Source organism: Melanaphis sacchari, unplaced genomic scaffold (assembly GCF_002803265.2).
Source record: "Melanaphis sacchari strain LSU unplaced genomic scaffold, SCAv2.0 Contig64_pilon_pilon, whole genome shotgun sequence".
Lineage (NCBI taxonomy): Eukaryota > Metazoa > Arthropoda > Insecta > Hemiptera > Aphididae > Melanaphis > Melanaphis sacchari.
Window position 1 is genome coordinate 1,831,480 of NW_020271462.1, and position 8,357 is coordinate 1,839,836.

The window sequence follows — 8,357 nt, forward strand, 5'->3', positions numbered from 1 at the left end:
CAGCTCCACATCGTTAATGTTATAATAATAAAATTACTGCAACTCTTTTATTACTCTCGGGATTGACCACGTTAGCTTAAAAAAAATTTTTTACTACACTGCAAAGAACCGTGCCGGAAATACGATTAAAATGTTTACAGTGGCCTATTATCTCTGCGTACTCTGCGATTTCCAGGCTTCTTGACACTTATGTGACATTTATAAGTATAAATCAATATACCTATTTAAATGCGGATTTTTTGTAGTAAAGTGTTAAAAAATTTTAATTGAAAAGTATGTAGGTATAAGTTGTAATTTTTTTCCAAATTTTCGAAAAGTAATTTTTATGCATTTAAGTTTTTTTTTTAATTTTAAAGGCTATTTTTCACATAATATTTTTAAAAAATAGCTTAAAAATTAAAATTTTAAAACAAAGTGACCAAATCGTGTATTTATATCATAGAGTATATTACTCTGTGATCTATATCTATATTAGCGCATATACTTTAACAACGTATAGTATTGAGTTATCTCATTGATTTTCAAACTCCATTGAAAATATGTCATCGGTGCACAAAATTATGGAACACATAGAGTAGTAAGTAAATTGTCTAAAATAATTGTCGTAAAAATATACGTTCATAGAATTTTACAAAAGGTAAAATAATGCTAAACAAAACAAAATTTGTTCAATAGTTCCATGTAGGTGATTGAAAAAAAGCATTTGTAGTTAAATTAATTTTAACCAATGAATCTATACTTTTATAAGAAATGTACGATAGTACATCTGTGTTTCAATCGAGATTTATTCGTACTTCACTAAAATATAACGTATTTTTATGAAATTAAAAACTTAATTTACTATAACTTACATGGTAAATTTTCTCTTAAATTTAATAAATTTAAAAAAAAATATGTCCAATAAATGGTTATTTTTAAAATTTTAAAAGCTTAAGTGTGTGATTTGTTTTTTAATTTCTGAAAAAAGATACGTTGAAATTGATGTAATTTAATAGGTACAACTGTCTTATTAATTATTGTAAAAAAAGCACAATCCAATTTATTGATTTTCTATGGAAATACTAAGGCTAATATAGAACTTTTAGGACATACTGTAGAGTGTTAGTGTAGATAGATAATGTCATAATGTACTTTTTTACGCATTATATTATATATTGAAAGTTTTTCTAATCTACAAATAAAACGCAATTCAAAATAGTAATGAATCATGGTTATATAATAAACCTGCAATTCTCGTCTACGGACTTATAATCTATATGTATATCATAGTCCAGGATAGCCTTTAGAAATAAAGTTCACGAGTGCAATAGACCAATATGCAGTTATTATGGTACTTATGCTCAATAAAATTTTTTAATTTATTTTGACCTTTTAAACTTCTGTATAAAACACTTAAAAAATAAATGGGTGCCAAGCAACTCATCATTAAAAATAAATGACTTGGGATATTAATTAAGAGTTGGGTTATTTTTTTAAAATCAAAATAAAAAATTTTATATTATATTTTGAAAAAATGTATACGTTTTTAACGTAGGTACATCCAAATTTAATATCAAAAATTTTTGTTCTATTTTCTGTATTTCCTCACTTTTTATTGTTGCTCGGAGTTCATTAGCTTAATGAAACCAGGTTTTGAGAAAAAAATTACTCTGTGGCTACAAGCAGTATTTACTTAGATAAATAATCATTTGCGTGCTTGTATATAGTCGCGCATATATCTACTGACAAGAAGAAAATTGTACACACAAACGATACATGTATATAACGTATGAATATGTGTATAAATCTGGTAGAGTACCTATCTAATATGCGACACACACTCGCTCACACACCACAATTCAACCAGCAGGCGGACCACAATCGGAATTCCAGACGAGTAAATTTGTTTTCTACGTGCTAACGACATGATAAGTAGGTCACCCGTACGGTGAGCAGGTCAAGTTGAAGGTACTGGTTCAGTGTGGCGTGATCCAAGATCTCTTGATCTTGATCGTGAGCCGTCGCCGAGGTCGTGTGACGTATATGCAGCGACAGCGGTAACAGTTGCCTGCATCAACAAGTGTCTACTAAACTTGCGGCGACAGACACTGGCGTATTTATGTGCTGTGTCTGTGTGCCCCGAGTCAACATTTTCTTGGCACTCCCTCTCCTTTCACGAGGGATCAGCATTACGAACTTCAGTGTATGATTAATCCTTATTTAATAGGTACATGTAATATATTGATTGTATTTTGTAGAAAGTGAATAATAATGTATTATACATTTTAAAATAATTCTAATATTTAAACAAAAACTATTGATTATAGGTGCATGTTTAATATTGCAAGTGAAATAAAATATTCTTAGGAATATCATCTGCGATACGCCTCCACTAAGAATTGCTTTTTAGGTAGATATATTGTGACATATAATTGAATTCAAATTGAACACGGACAATGACATAATCAATGGCGAGGTACACTCATAATCTCCAATACAGCAGAGCAAGTACTCATATTTTTTAATGTTATTTTTAGATTGTATTTAATGACTAATAGATTGCCACAATACCGCGCTACATTATTATATTATTAACGGAAAAATATGAAACCCGTTTAAGTACTATATTTTTTATTTTTGTCAGAAAAAACAGATAATATTTTTATTTTATCACATAAGCTATGTTGTACAAAAAAATAATGAATATGACTTGCAACATGTTTTATGTCATTTAATTTGACTTAACATAAAATTTTGTTTATTATAATATGTGACCTAGGTTAGATTTTTAAGCTATAGTTACGTCGAAATGTATTCTCGTAATAATATGAATACCGATATAAAATTCATATTTATATAATATACATTATACAATATACATATATTGATAATGCAGAATGCTTTTTGTTTGTACCAGTGTATAACAATCACATAGGTAATACTTAAATAAAATAATAATGGGAATATAAATTACTATTTATACTAGTATATATAAATAAGAAATCATAGCCATTATATGAAACGTATTCTGTTAGTGTTTGTTTTTTGTAAAAAACTGTGTTTCTAAATTAAAATGAATCATAGCGTGCATACATTTTTTTATAAAGGTATAAATATTTACTAAAAATCCATTTTATGGCAAGTAAGTAAATTTTAGTTGTACTTTCGTTACATATTTGTGAAAAACAAGCAAGAGGTCACCTACTACAAGTGGACCTGTCCCAAAAATAAATTAATAGGTACCTACATCAACAATATATTTAATTAAGTGTTTGTTACTGTGGGTTAGGGGAGCTGATCAATAAATTGTTCGCCAAAAAAATATTTGCTTAACCGCTGATAAATTTTTGTCATTAAGTTTACGTATATATTTAATTTTTCCCTCTCCTAAAATTGGGGCCCAAGGCATTCGCTCAAGTCACCCAGGTCCCGAGGATTAGAATGGGAGGTCCTTCTAAATGCATCGTTGATAACGGGCCCACATGATTTGAGTAGTATCTTACATGTAAGCAAAGATTTATTTAGGATTAGGTACATTTATATCGGAGCTATAGTGATAAAAATTAAAAGTGTATATTCGAATTTCGCCCCCTAAACCAGAAAAAATATTAGTAGAAAAAAATATTTATATATTACAAATGATTTCAGCATAACGTTATTAGAGTAAAAAAAAATCAAACTGAAACCACGATCATCATTTATTACTCTATTCTATTTATATAAATTTAAGTTGTTTAAGTTGCAGATACGGTTAACGAGAAAACCAAATAAGCAAGAGAAAAATAATGACAATATTTTATCTGTTGTCAAATAAAAAAGTTGACGATCATAATATTTTAAAATTGCAACGTGTAACAAAAATGTAATACTTTTATTAGTTCGCAAGTATAATATAATGTTGAATATTTATGTATATCGAATTTAGATATTCATTTGTAATGTTTCATAGTGTTTTGAATGTATCATGATTTTGTATGTTAATTGGTTAACTTAGTATGCTCTATTAATATAATAGTTATAATAAGTTTAATAAAAAATAACGGATAGGTACTGCAGCTAATAGTAATTAGGTATAACAAAGTAGGTACATTAATGTATTCTTTAAGTAATGTTTAATTTTTTTTTTTTCGTTTATGTAATTTATAAGTGTATGAATTCATAATTTTTAGTTTAAAAACACTCTAAAAGCAATCACCTGTCTATTAAGTGCTACTCGTGTACACTGGATCGGTTCAAAACTTAAAAAAAAAATGGTAAGGTTTTACGCTTAGTACCTAACTACAATGTTCGATGTACAGTTTACACCTATTGGCTATTATACCTATTACATAATTTTCATTTAAATAGGAATATAATAATATCAGCTGTATCATAACCGATTTTTCCAAGGTTAAAATTATCTTTCTATTGTTTTCCCTTAAGTTTAAAAGACGATGTAAACTCATCATCGTTAAAATCATAAGATTGGTATCCGTTTTAATGTGTTTACACAAAAAATACGTCTAGAATTAAAAAAGAAAATTTATATTTATATTTAAATAGAGATATACTAATGACCATACTGTGTGACATTATATATCATCATACTTTATAGTAGGCAATAAGTAGGTAGGTATGCGTTATTTTATGTGCGATCCAAGTGATTTCAGCGTATGTTATAAATTTATAAGTAAACGATTGTGCAGTTAAACGTTTTTATTTTCTTATTTATTTTTCTATACAATAATTAAATAATTTGGAAGAACAAATTACCGAAACTACTCGTATTATGCTAGTAAATATATACTTGTTCATGTTAAAATTTTCTTGATTACGTGAACTTTGAATACGTAGATATTTTCATCGGGATTTCGAATGAATTTCAAAATCAATTTTATACATCTACAAAAATCGTTAAAAATTATCTACAAGAAATCAAAACTAATATGAAAAATGAAATTTTTATGTTATGATATTCAAAGTTGTATAAAAATTGAATAAGAAATCACAAAACCTAATTTCGATAAGCGAAATTGAAATTAAAATCGAAAAATGCTAATTCGATTTTAAAGCCACTTTATCGTGTTGACAAAACACAATAATTGGATGGTCTCCAAAATTGTGCGTCACAATAATAGTACCCTGTCACCGTCAATGTAAATACACTAAAAAATAAATTAAATTTTTGATAGTTACTATACACATATTGCTTTTTATAAAAGTACATAACACGATTATTCACTTGACAGCAAGCTCTCTATACCTGTAGCAGTTATCAAAATATGGGTAAAATAATATAATTATATCAAAAATTCTATACATTTTCCAAATTAAAGCTTAATCAAGAATTATTTACGAAACACGATGTGTGAAAAAAGATAAAGCGGAATTGGAATTCTATCTATTAAAAAACAATCGAGTACACTAGTTAAATTTATCGACATATAGGTAGGTATAGATAATTATTTTACAGACAAATGGCACGCAAACAACATTTCTATTAAACATAGGTATATTATTTTAATATTATAATACTGTGTACCTACGTGTAATTTATTTTAAACGCATATAATTTCAATGAAAATAGATGGTAGGTACTTGTATAATTTAATAATTATAGAATAGTAATATTGCCTATTGGTGTGCATACTTATATGTGTTGGATAAACCTATTCGCTTAGGTACCTATGTATTCCGCGGGATTTTCAAAGGTTGAACTATTATTATAGTGGTACCGACTTTGATTTTTAGATAATATGATTCATTGATATTCCTACTATATCTACATCAGGAAACGATGTGGAACATTTTGTAAATTTGCTGCCGCGAGAAATGATCGGGATCCGTCAGCGAGATAATCAACGGTGCTACGCGCAAATACATACATTAGGCATGTCACGCGCGTACCTCCTATACAGTCTATACTATATGATTATCATTTATCAACGTATGAACAATACCCGCTTACACATTTCTATTATACAGTGTGATTCATCCAGCAAGCTCACCCCCATTTTTAAAAAAAAATTTATTTAAGTATTATGTATTTATTTAACAAATTTATTTATTTATTCAAATTCTCATTTTTACTAGATATTTTTAAGTAAATATATTTTATTTTCTGAGTTTAGTACACACTAAATCCAATATGTATTAGGTACTCATATTTTAAATTTATGGAAAACTATTTTGAGGACTATAATTCTCGGTAGATTAATGCATTCTAATAAATCGGATATTGGGAACTTACTAATAGTTCATAAAAAAAAAAAAATCATCTGCTTAATAATTAAAAGTAAATTGGTCATTTCTTGTCTAAAAAAAAAAAAAACATTGTATCGACATAGGACATTCGTTAAATATTCTATAAATCTATATGCGTTTGAAAATAATATGATTTTCTATAAGTTATTATTATAGGTAGGTACAAAATGCGTAAAATGCGTCCAGAAATAAGAATTTGAATGAATGAATGGAGAAATAAATGGGGATGAGCATGCTTGGTGAATTATTCTGTATGCTGTCGTCGTCGTCTTCGTACCTATATGTATATATCGATACAATGAAGCCGCCGAACCTAATTCGACAAAACGAAATGATCGATAACGGCTAAATATATAGGTACGCGCTCAAACTTTCATTTACAAACTATACGCACGCACAATATTGGTCGTCGTTGTCGGCGGTGGCGATCGACATATTAAATCAAAATAGTATTTGCCAACCACTGAGACCGCATCGGCAACGGCTACGGCAGCAGTGTATATGATAATAAAGATATTATTATGTTATTATAAATCAATGCAGTCGATGACAGACAAGCCCAAACACGATATATACAGAGTGATTCACTTGTTATGGTTACTCCGATTTTTTCGGTAATAACAATGAATTTATTCAAATTCTGAATAAAAGAATTTTTAAATACCTGTAACCATTATACTGAAGAATCAAAACATATTTTTAAACACTGAGGATTGTCCCACTGTGTCTTTTTCACACTAAATTGTTTAGCAGATAATTATTTTTCTTAATTTTAGGTATATTCAAATCGAAATTCGAACTAGTAATTTTTGAATTATTAAACTTTGTGCAGTGTAAGGATAATATACTTGAGCCTATAATAAAATAGTATGAAGATATGGGGGTTTTGATGGTTTAGAAATTATAATAGGTAGTAGGTAGTACCTCCTATTTAATATTTATTTATTTAATTTATTACAGTTTAATTATAGATTAAAACTGTCTAAACGGCAAACATAATACATATATATACCAGACTAAAAAAAATTAGATTGATTTTATATTTTAGGCAAACCTATTATATCAAGAACTATTATCCTTAATATATATAAATAGTGTAATGATTCGAAAACTGTATACTTATTCGCATTTCAATTTAAAATTTAAACATAAAAAAGTTTAAAAAAAATCTATATTTAACTATTTGTAAAGTAAAAAATAGGTGAGATTCATTAAAAAAAAAAAAAAATGAAGTCGAATAAAAACCTTGAACGGTATAAAAAATTCGATCATTTTAAAATACGGTGGCTTTTAAAAGTACCTATAAAGTGTTTAAAATTCAGAAAAATAACAGTTTGAATAAATACATTATTAAAGCGGAAAATTATGGGGATGATCATGCACGATAAATTATCCAGTTACGGGGAATTTTTTGTTTTTTGTAATTAAAATTATATAATGAATTACCTTTCAAAATTGTAATTAAATTATTCTCAAGTTGCTTTGTTTGTATTTGGTCAAATTGCATTACTCTTAAATTAAAAAAAGTAACTTCGACCAACTAAAGTTAGTTTCATATTTTATTTTTATTAATATTACTGGAGTTTAATAATTATGTTATCAATGTACATACGTTAACAAAGTAACAACAATCAACTGTATGAAATTATGTAATGTGTATATTTGAAAAAACCAAAGGAGAGACAATAATTGTTTAACGCGTGATAACATATTCTCAATTTTTTTAATTTGTTTCAAATAATGATAAGTTTTCTATTTGCTAGTTTCAAATTTTTTTGTCGGAAAATCGCATTCGTGTGGCATATTTACATGTATATTTTCACTTTGATCTTAAAATGAATTAAAGCAAAAAATAAGATGACGTATAGTTTTGTAATTTTACTCCGAACAAACAACACAAGTTACTTAAAAAGCAATTATTTTCCCCGCAACGACTTAAAACTCAAGTTAGGTCACTTCCCAATACTGGAATCACCCTGTATATACATACGTGTGTGTGTGTGTGTGTGTGTGTACGTCGAAATCGACACGCTGCACATCCTGGTCGATTCGATCGCACCACGCGCACACCACACATCAATATTATATAGGTAGACGCACGCGAGCGTTCGCGTTTATATATCAATCGTTAAACC